Source organism: Martes martes, assembly GCF_963455335.1.
Source record: "Martes martes genome assembly, chromosome: 3".
Taxonomy (NCBI): Eukaryota; Metazoa; Chordata; class Mammalia; order Carnivora; family Mustelidae; genus Martes; species Martes martes.
Genome location: NC_137890.1, coordinates 163,812,515 through 163,823,981, shown reverse-complemented (window position 1 = coordinate 163,823,981; position 11,467 = coordinate 163,812,515). Strand labels below are relative to the sequence as shown.

Below are 11,467 nucleotides of genomic sequence, written 5' to 3'. Positions count from 1 at the left end.
TGACCTCATCAGGGGAATAGGTAGGCTGTAAAATTTCCCCAGACTCTACTTGACCCTCAGAGGGTAGGAGAGGTGGGGCTGCGAGAAGAGAGATGAAGACATGGCATCATTGCAATAAGAAGGCTGACAATGTGGCAAGAGAGTGAAGAAATGGAAGGTGCCATGCTTCTGGTCACGGTTGGTCACACATGTGACTTGAATCTAAGCTGGGAAGACGACCGGCCCTGAGCAGAATCAAACCCCCTGGGGTAGAATGTTCATAGGGAGAAGTCTGGGGAGAAAAGACCAATGGACCAAAGTCCAAGCTGCTGGTACCCTCTGGTTCCTTTCAAATCTACTCTCCTGGAAATAGCTATTTTGGGAAGGACACCTCATTTTAAATGTGAGAAGCAACAATGTAGAACAAAACAAAATGAAACCAAAAAAGTTTAGGACTTAAGGAAAAACATTTCAAGAGAAAAGGAGAAAAACAATAAAGCAGAGACAAACCATGAGAGACTCTTAATTCCAGGAAACAAACAGAGGGCTGCTGGAGGGGAGGTCGGTGGGGGGATGGGGTTACTTGGTGATGGGCATTAAGGAGGGCACGTGAAGTGATGAGCACTGGGTGTTCTATGCAACTGATGAATCACTGAACTGTACCTCTGAAACTAATGATACACTATATGTTGGCTAATTGGATTTAAATTAAAAAAATAAGCAAAGACAAAGATGTGCATTCGCATTGTTTGAAGTGATTAAAATTTTTCAATAAATAGTTCTCCATGAAATGAGATAAATTATGTCTTCTCTAAAACAAGAGTTCATTGAAAGGCTCAAAGAAGAAATAATGACAGAATGAGATTAAGTATGACCTTTGCAGATCTCAGAAACTGTTTGTATAAAATAGGAATTATCAGTTCCAGAAGGTTTGTTAAAACTAACCCAGAAAACTCTTTAACAACATAGTACCTTCCTGTCATGGGGCAGAAGCTTTGTTTTGTTTGCCATCTGATCTTTTCTGATTGTCCAGGATTTCTTATGCTAATTATAAGAACTACTTTGACTACCTCTCCTATCTTTTGATATATGCTGATTTTGATATTATTCACTTAGTGTTATGCACTTCATAATCTTCATAGTCATTTCTTATTTAACTCATGGATTATTTAGTAGGATTTTTAAAAAGACAAATGCATTGAAAATTTTTTCAATTTCTTTTTATTTCTGGTTTCTAAACATATTTTATCATGTTTAGATAATGGGGCCCATGTCATACTAGATTCTTTGTTGTTAAGGATATTCTTATTGCCTATATGGATATTCTTTTTTGTGCTATTTGAAAATAGCATTGGTGACATGTATCTCTCTCTGTCTATCCCTTTCCTTCTCTCTTTCTTTCTCTCTCCACCCTCCCTTCTCCCTTTCTTTCCCAGCCTTCCGGAAGTCTAGTTAGAAGTTACACTTGGCTTTAGCTATGATGTGAAGAAGGAGGAGGGCCAGCCTCATGATTCAGAGGCGGCAGCAATCAGTACAGTTACCCTCAGAGGTGATGGTCCCTGTCAGGCCAGGCTTGCACCAAGGTCCTATGGCACAGGGGTGGCTGTGGAGTGCATGGCAAAACAGCAGGTAGGAGCAGAGAAAGATGAGTCAACAGCTCCCGGGTCCTGGGGCAGTCCTTTGGGCAACTGCCAAAAGAGGCTGGGCCACACATTTGAGAGGGACGGTTTTCCGTCCAGTTAAGTTAGGTTAGGAAGGGCTTAGTTTAAGAATCAAACAAGAAAGTGACTTGAGGGTACCTGGGTGGCTCAGTTGGTTAGGTGACTGCCTTCGACTCAGGTCACGATCCCGGAGTGTGGGGATCGAGTCCCGCAACAGGCTCCCAGCTCCATGGAGAGTCTGCTTCTCCCTCTGATCTTCTCCTCTCTCATGCTTTTTCACTCTCTCTCTGTCTCAAATAAATAAATAAAATCTTAAAAAAAAAAAAAAAGAATGTGACTTGAGGGGTGCCTGGATGGCTCAGTTGGTTGAGCAACTGCTTTCAGCTGATCATGATCCTGGAGTCCCAGGTTTGAGTTCTGCATCATGCTCCCTATTCAACAGGGCGTCTCCTTCTCCCTCTGCCCCTCCCCCTGCTCATGCTCTCTCTCTTATACTCTCTCTCTCTTTAAATAAACAAAATCTTTTTAAAAAAAGAATGTGACTTGATTTTGTAGTTAGAGGATGGAACTCTCTTTCTTTAGGCAAGACACAGCCCTCTGTAGTTGTGCAGATGGTGACCTGCTTGACTTTCCTGTCTCTGCTGTGGGTCTTGAGCAAGGCTGCTCCACTTCAACACAAGGGGACAACCCATTCTGTGTTGTTGTTTTTTCTTGCTTTGTTCCCCTTGTCCTTTTTGGGAGGAAGAAGGAGATTTTTTCCCTCCTCTGGAAGCAGAAGAAAATGTCCTGAGGTATGTTTCAGTTTTTAAAAACATTACAGCTGAACTTTGCCATAAAATTGGCTCTGGAATCAACAGATTCTGTTAAAAAAAAAAAAAAAGTAAGTGACATTGACCTAACATTCCTTTCTTAACTAAAAAAAAATTCCCATTTAGGGGCCCCTGGGTGGCTCAGTCAGTTAGGCATCTGCCTTTGGCTCAGGTCACTATCTCAGAGTCCTAGGATCAAGTCTCACATTGGGCTCCCTACTCAGCAGGGAGTCTGTTTCTCCTTCTCCCTCCGCCTGCTGCTCCTCCTGCTTGTATTCTCTCTTTCTCTGTCAAATAAATAAATAAAATTTTTTTTAAAAAATTCCCATTTAGTTGAGTATATAAAAGAAAAATCTTAGCACATGGGTTACCAACACCTTAAACCAGAGATTTGTACTTTCCCATTTAGACCACTGCTCAGCTTTGTCCATCTCAAAACCATTACCAAGGGCATGAGGACATGACATGTGGGAGAAGACAGTCTGCAGACACACTCAGATATCTAGTGTTAAAGCTATTGTGTAGGAATTTTGCACTAGGACTACTACAGTGCACACCTCCAAAAATGCCGTCCTGTGTGTATACTATTCATACTGTGGTCTATATCGTTCCCTGTAAAAATTCACAGAAATGATATGACCACCTTCCCACAGATCAATCATTAAATAAATTCTGCCCATCAATCTTTTGTCCAATTTCTAATGAGTACCATTTTCTGAAGCTGTATCTTACTATATTTTCTTTGAAGAAAGAATGCTGATTTAATGATTTTGCTTGTGCCAAACTATAATTGACAATTTGCTGTAAAAGTTATCACAGTTGTCTTTGGTTTTGATTTATGGCTAGATCCAGAATTAATCTTTGGTTCAGAGCTTTACTATATTTGAACTGAACTACAGCCCACCCCACTGCAAATTCCTTGGGATGTCTTATTTCAAAGTAAGGTAATCACATAGCATTTTCATATCGTGCAACATATGCATCAGACATTGTATAATAATGAAGAGTTATTAAATAAAAATAATAATAAATAAGGTAACCAGGGGGAACCAGGTATACATCTAGTAATGCATCCATTCCAAAGTGTAGTGTGAGAAAACATTGTGAAAAGCATGCCAAGGATCTTGAACATGTCTTTCTATTTTTACTGCAAAGGCAAAAGTACTTATTGTCAGTTAAATTATGAAGAATAAGGATACCCACAACACTGAATCACACATCCTGGGAAGAAAGGGGAGATGTCAGGGGTAACGCTGCTCAGAGGTAGGGAGGATTCAGAAATGTCTGGTCTGCACACTTTATTTGGTAATAACACAGAGCTTTTACATTTGGGAGCAGCTGCTTTATGCAATTAAGATCAAATGATCACATCAGAATGTCATTGTTGTCAAAATGCCATGTCAAAATGACCCAGTCAAAATGTCCTCCTGCAAGTCAGACTGCTCCGGTTTAGTGCCCTCACTATTTTAACCTCGAAATATCACCGTGTACCTGACAAAGAAAACGCTCTCTTAAGGACACCGCATTGGTCTTTAGCTTCCCTGCTCATCATTTGCCGCTTAATTCACTCCTGGATCCCTAGAAATTTTTCAGGTATCCAATATAAGTTTAACTGATTCTTGACAACAACAATGATGATGATAAAATTAGCAGACTTGAAGCCTGTACCAAATAGGAGACATTGTTTTAAGGACTGTACATGGAGGAACTCATTTAATCCTGCACAAGCCTTATGAGGAGGCCCTATTTTCACTTGGTTTTAAAGACAAGAAGGGGTGCCTGGGTGGCTCAGTGGGTTAAGCCTCTGCCTTTGGCTCAGGTCATGATCTCAGAGTCCTGGGATCGAGCCCCACATCGGGTTCTCTGCTCACTGGGGAGCCTGCTTCCCCCTCTCTCTCTGCCTGCCTCTCTGCCTACTTGTGATCTCTTTCTCTGTCAAATAAATAAATAAAGTCTTAAAAAAAAAAAAAGACAAGGAAGCTGAGGCAGAAAGAGTTTTGCTTGATATGTTGCCTAAGATCACAGTTAATAAATAGTGAAACAGACTTACACTCTAATTCTGACTTCAGAGCCTGGGCTTTCTGCCACTTTTGAAAGTGTAGTTAACTGCACACTATATAATCATGTAGTGAATACACATGCTCTAAGAAGCAAGTACGCATGGCTCCTATCCTATCCTAGCCTGTTGCATCCTATGTACCTACTAGCTCATTCTTGGTCATTGACATGAGTTAAGCCTCATAGGTACAGGCAAATCCCTTTCCTCAGACTATTGGTGACACTATGGGTTATTTTGAGAGAATTATGGACTAAATTGTGTCCTCCCTCCCCTCCAAATTACCATGTTGAAGCCTTGACCTGTAGTCCCTTAGAATGTGACTGTATTTGGAGATCAGGACCTTTAAAGAAGAAATTAAGGTTAAATGAGGTCAGATGGGTGGGTCCTAATGCAATTTGGCTGGCATTTGTATAAGAAGAGGAGATCAAGACAGAGAGAGACACCAGGGACGTGCTCGCCCAGAGGACACATGTCATTTGGGGACACAGCAAGAGTCAGCCATCTATGAGCCAAGGAGAGATGCCGCAAGAGAAACCAAACTTAAGGACACTTTGACCTTGGGCTTCCAGCCTTCAGAACTGTGAGAAAATAAATATCTTGTTTAAGCCACCCAGCCACCCAGTGCTTCTTTTAGGGCAGCCTGAGCAGACAAACACCATTGGAAAACCAATTTGGGTGTATATGGATCCACGTATGAATATCTTATAAAATGTATTTTCTAATATTTCAGTTTCAGAGATAAAAGTGAGCTTTTGAGGCAACTGGTAAATATGATTAGTGCTTATTATGATACTAGTCCTGATGATTTCGATTGACTGGTATGTTGGGAACATAAGCATGTGTGTATTGTCTGTATAAAATTCTAACAATAATCATTCTTCTGCTTTCAGAGACTGACTTCCAATATGTGTAGTGGATAATTATATCAGGTGGGTAATGTTGATATTTCTGAATAAAAACTATATATAGCTGCTTGAAATAAAACTTGGCCTCATTTTACTTGTGAATCTTGATAGTTGATTTAGTAAAGTTAATGTAGTGATTATGTAGTTTCTATCAGTTTACATCATCATTCAATTTTAGCAAAAATAAAATAAATACAACACTAATATGTGTTTTATTTTTTCCAGGGAAGCAGCAAATGTAATTGGACCTAAATTGGTATGCCCTATGAAATTTCATTTAGTGACAGCTAAGGAAATTAGTTTTATATATATATATTTTTTTTATTTTATATATATATATATTTTTATTTCTTTTCAGCGTAACAGAATTCATTGTTTTTGCACCACACCCAGTGCTCCATGTAATACGTGCCCTCCTTACTACCCACCACCTGGCTCCCCCAACCTCCCACTCCCCGCCCCTTCAAAACCCTCAGATTGTTTTTCAGAGTCCATAGTCTCTCATGGTTCACCTCCCCTTCCAATTTCCCTCAACTCCCTTCTCCTCTCCATCTCCCCTTGTCCTCCATGTTATTTGTTATGCTCCACAAATAAGTGAAACCATATGATACTTGACTCTCTCTGCTTGACTTATTTCACTCAGCATAATCTCTTCCAGTCCCGTCCATGTTGCTACAAAAGTTGGGTATTCATCCTTTCTGATGGAGGCATAATACTCCATAGTGTATATGGACCACATCTTCCTTATCCATTCGTCTGTTGAAGGGCATCTTGGTTCTCTCCACAGTTTGGCAACTGTGGCCATTGCTGCTATAAACATTAAGCCACAGCAACTTCTTTCAAGATATGTCTCCAAAGGCAAAGGAAGCAAAAGCGAAAGTGAACTTTTGGGACTTCATCAAGATCAAAAGCTTCTGCGCAGCAAAGGAAACAATCAACAAAACAAAGAGGCAACCCATGGAATGGGAGAAGATATTTGCAAATGACAGTACAGACAAAAGGTTGATATCCAGGATCTATAAAGAACTTCTCAAACTCAACACACACAAAACAGATAATCATATCAAAAAATGGGCAGAAGATAGGAACAGACACTTCTCCAATGAAGACATACAAATGGCTTTCAGACACATGAAAAAATGTTCATCATCACTAGCCATTAGGGAGATTCAAATTAAAACCACATTGAGATACCACCTTACCAGTTAGAATGGCCAAAATTAGCAAGGCAGGACATAACGTGTGTTGGAGAGGTTGTGGAGAAAGGGGAACCCTCTTACACTGTCATTGGGAATGCAAGTTGGTGCAGCCACTTTGGAGAACAGTGTAGAGATTCCTCAAGAAATTAAAAATAGAGCTTCCCTATGACCCTGCAATTGCACTACTGGGAAATTAAGATTTTCTGAGGTACATAAGACATTATGTGGCTAAAAATTCCCAGTGAACAGACATTTTTAGTTTGAATAGAATATGTTGATATGTAAGGAAAAATGCAAATGAGAAACACATCATATTTAGAAATTGTGTTTCTTATCACTACTTAAATGTATCTTCAGTTAAAGTAAAAGCAAATATTTGCTAAAAAGTGAAAAATATTTTCTTTCCATATCAAGAATGTCTGTACCTTTAAGTAATAAAGAAAATCATAAGCCTTATAACACCAAGAAACCCCCCAGTATTATGCAGGATATCATATTTAAATTCTAAATAAATGATCTAAAGTGAGACTTCTCTTACTAAAACTTTGGGTGAAATCTGTTATAAACAAGAAATCCTTACTTTTGATTCCAAATTAGGTACTTCTTTATTTCTCCATTACCATTAGTTTCGTTTTTAACATACCAAAATTGGTAATAAAAAGCTGATACCGGGAAGAATGAATTAGTTGAGTTACTTTAAAGGGGAATTTGATAATATTTAAAAAACTATAAATTCTTATACCTTTTGACCCAGAAAGTTCTATTCATCCTTGCATATACCCCAACATGATTTTAAGGAATATATGTGCCGCAATATCCAATGCAGTATTATTTCTAGTAGTAAAAAGGCTGTCAATATGGGACTATGGAAATAAAGTGCAACTTCCAGAGAAGACCTATGTAGATGGGCAACAGACACATGGAAAGATGTTCAAAATCACTCATTACCAGGGAAATCCAAATCACAATGACAATGAGATAGTACCTCACACCTGTCAGAATGGCTAAAATAAAAAACATAAGAAACAAGTTTTGGCAAAGATGTGGAGAAAAGGAAACCCTCACGCACTGTTGTTGGGAATGCAAACTGGTGCAGCCATTGTGGAAGACAGTATGGAAGTTCCTTGAAAGGTCAAAAATAGAACTACCCTGTGATCCACTAGTCACACCGCTGGATATTTACACAAAGAATGAAAAAACACTAATTCAAAGGGAAACATGCATCCCTAGGTTTACTGCAACATTTTTTACAATAGCCAAATTATGGAAACAGCCCAAGGGTCCATGGATCGGTGATTGAATAAAGAAGATGTGGTATATATACATACAATGGAATATTACTCATCCACAAAAAAGAATAAAATCTTGCCATTTGCAACAACACGGATAGATCTACAGGGTATAATGCTAAGTGAAAAAAGCCAGTCAGAGAAATACAAACGCCATATGATTTCACTCATATGTGGAATTTAAGAAACAAACAAATGAACAAGGGAAAAAAAAACCAAGAGAGACAAACCAAAAACCAGGCTCTTAACAGTAGGGAGCAAACAGATGGGTACCAGAGGGGAGGTGGGTGGGAGGTATGGTTGAAATAGGTGAAGGGGTTTAAAAGTACATTTGATGAGCACTGACTAATATATGGAAGTGTTGAATCTCTATACTGTATACCTGAAATTGACATAACTCTGTATGTTAACTACACTGGAATTAAACTTTTTTTAAAAGTTAGAAGAATAAGTAAGAGTCTAACTAAATGGAGGAATACTATATAATTACCAAAAATTAGAATTTAGAATTAGGAATATTACATAACTATCAAGAAATTAGGTGCGATTTTGGAAATATTCTTTTTTTTTTTTTTTTTTTTTTACAGCTGAAAGGCCTCACATTTATTACCAAACCAATCCACTGGTGCAGAGCTATAGTAACAGAAAAATGACTTTCCTGATAAAAGGTATCTATTGGCCAGGCAGAAAGGTGTTTACAGGGTGACAGAATAGAACACATGATCTTCAAGGAGCTTAATTAAATATGTGGTGCCAATTAGGTGTGTCATCACATGATGTGGGACGCCTTAGAAACCCAGCTTGGTTCTCCTCCAGTGCCTCCTCTTGGAGTTGTACCTGACTTTATTACCAGTTTTCATCCGAATCCACTGGGGAATGGGACAATTCTGCTTTTGTTTCCTGGCCAGGAATCACTTGATCCTGAAAGTCTTGTGAGAAGACATGGTCAGTAACAGTGAGCGGCACACAGCAGGGTGGCGGGGAAAAGAGAAAGGCAATTTTGGAAATATTCTTAAGAGCAATTGGAAAGAGCAAAATGCAAAAACACCTTATATAGTTTGATTCTTTTCATTTGAATTCTTAAAATCAACATTTCATGTAAATATATATATACCTGGAAAATGCCTAAGATTTTGTTTGTCCACTTTTTCTGGAGCTGATGGGAGACTTTAATAGAAATTCCTTTAGAGGAGCAAGACGACAGGCAGAGAGAAAGTAGGTTTCCTGTCTTTATTTTGTGTCTTCCTATTATCTATGAATTTCTCACAGTGTTCATAAATTGTATACAATTAGTGAGCTAGTGAGCCATAGTATATATTTTCTTTCAGATACATTTTTATGTTGGAAAAAAAATTAGAGTAGAACTTAAATGTTCTGATTTTTTTTACAAAAAGGTAATATGTGAAGCAATGAATGAGTTAACTTGATGGAGGAAATGCTTTCACCATGTACACAAATATCAAATCCTCATGTTACGTACTTCAAATACCTTACAATTTTGTCAGTTATACCTCAGTAAAGCTGAGGAAAGAAAAAAACACTTAAAATATTTTTAACACATAGTTTACAATGAAAAGATTCCCCCTATCCTTTTCAAAATCATATTCAAAATGTTCCATTTGCTACTTTCAAATTGACAGTTGTAGCATTCACTACAAACGTCAATGGACTTTATTCTTTTTGGACACTAGAGGGAGTTTGGCAATGAGATGAAACGCATCAAAGAACCAAAATGGATGATAAAATTCTATGACTGGATTTCCTTAGTCCTGTTAAGAATTTCTATAGAACACAGGCATTACAGCAACAATGGTTGACTCTATAGATATATTCTTAAGAACTTGTGTAAATTGAATCATATTTTAAGTTCTCCTGGAGAGATTGCAATCGAGAAGAGTTCTACCGTGAATAGTCTTGTAAAAAAAAAAAAAAAAGAAGAAGAAGCTTTCAGAAAACAGATAATCACTGCCAGTTTATCATTAGATGCCAAGAGTCTTGTATTTTATTATCTTCTTTACCAGCAGATATTGTAAACCTGAGGTGTGATTATATTGGTACAATCAGTTTTGCAAGGCTTAGAAGGTACCGGTACTCAATAAATATTTAATCATCTAATTCTCCCAGGATAATGGAATAAATAGCTACTATGTCTGTTTTTTTTCCCTACTAACCTAATTTAAATGACCTCCCCCGAATCGTACTAGAGAGATCTCTGTCTTTATTTGTTCATATATAGTTTGAGCGCTTACTAACATCACCCATGGTAAATAATATAAAGATTCTGGCCTCAAATTTTTTTCAATCTAATGGGAACAGACAGAACCAAATAAGCAAATAGATACGAGATATAGGATATCATTAGAACATGTGATCATGATAGGAAAAAATTAAGCATATGGTGAATATTAGTAATCAGTACGTGGTTCTCCTATACTTCTGAGTATACATTGGTTATACTTCTCTACCCTGCTGAAGTCATGCATCATCATTTGATGAATTCTGGCTGGTGAGATGTGGGTAGAATAGTTATGTGACTACCAGGCTGAAGCTTTGGACTGCTAGGATGTGACTCTCCAGCTCTTACTCCCTCTGATGTGACCATCAGGAAAGCACATCAGGAGGTATCCTGAGATAGATAGAAGGAGGCTGGGATGCTGAGTCACCACATAGATGGTGGTTTTGCTGAAAAATGCCAGGACCTTATCTAGATAGAAAGTTTTTGTGAGTAAAAATAAATAAAAAAACAAACTTTGGCTTAGAGCCAGTATTAATTTGGAGTTGTTTGTTACTGCAGCAGAGTTAAACCTGTTTTAACTGATACAGAAGAGAGGGGCGATGGAGGGCCTCTCGGTCAGGATGGTCAAGAAAGGTCTCTCTGACAAAACAATACAGTTATTGTTTTTTTGAAGTGAAATTGTCAAGGACAGTTAGCCATGGAGAGGAATGGTTTTTAAATATTGCCCAGTGAACCTCTTGTTTCAGGATCATTGGGGGGCACTTGTCAAATGCATGGATACCTTGGCCTTGCCCTGACTTACTGAATTAGAATCTCCAGGGGGTTGGTGTTCAGATTCTCTAATTTTAATAAGCTCCCCAGGTTATTTTGACACACAGCCAGCTCTTGGGACCATTGAATTCAGCTTCAAGCCCTGACTGTTCACCTTTCTGACATATATGTTGTGGTATCTAAAATTTTAAATCATATACCTCTCGATCTTTTCCTTACTCTGACAAGGGGAAAAATAAAGGGAAGACCACATTTTGATTCAGATCAAAATAACTTTAGGGGCACCTGGGTGGCTTGTCAGTGAAGCGTCTGCCTTCAGTTCAGGTCATGATTCCAGGGTCCTGGGATGGAGCCCCAGGCCGGGCTCCCTGCTCAGCAGGGAATCTGCTTCTCCTTCTGCTCCTCCCCCTGCTCATGCTCTCTCACTCGATCATACTGTTTCTCTCTCAAAAAAAAAAAATAAATAAAACATTAAAAAGATAATAACTTTCTCTTTTTTCTATATTTCTGACAAAATATGATCCCATATGCATCTGTCTCGGCTTTATAGCATCTTCCT

At 38.4% G+C, this 11,467-nt stretch overlaps 1 pseudogene across 1 annotated transcript; it reads right to left on the bottom strand.

Moving 5' to 3' along the window:
- Positions 1–8,689: 8,689 nt before the first annotated feature.
- LOC308340305 (large ribosomal subunit protein eL39-like) lies at positions 8,690–8,845 on the bottom strand (annotated as a pseudogene). The gene has a single exon. The product of its transcript is annotated as a large ribosomal subunit protein eL39-like (transcript).
- Positions 8,846–11,467: the final 2,622 nt, after the last annotated feature.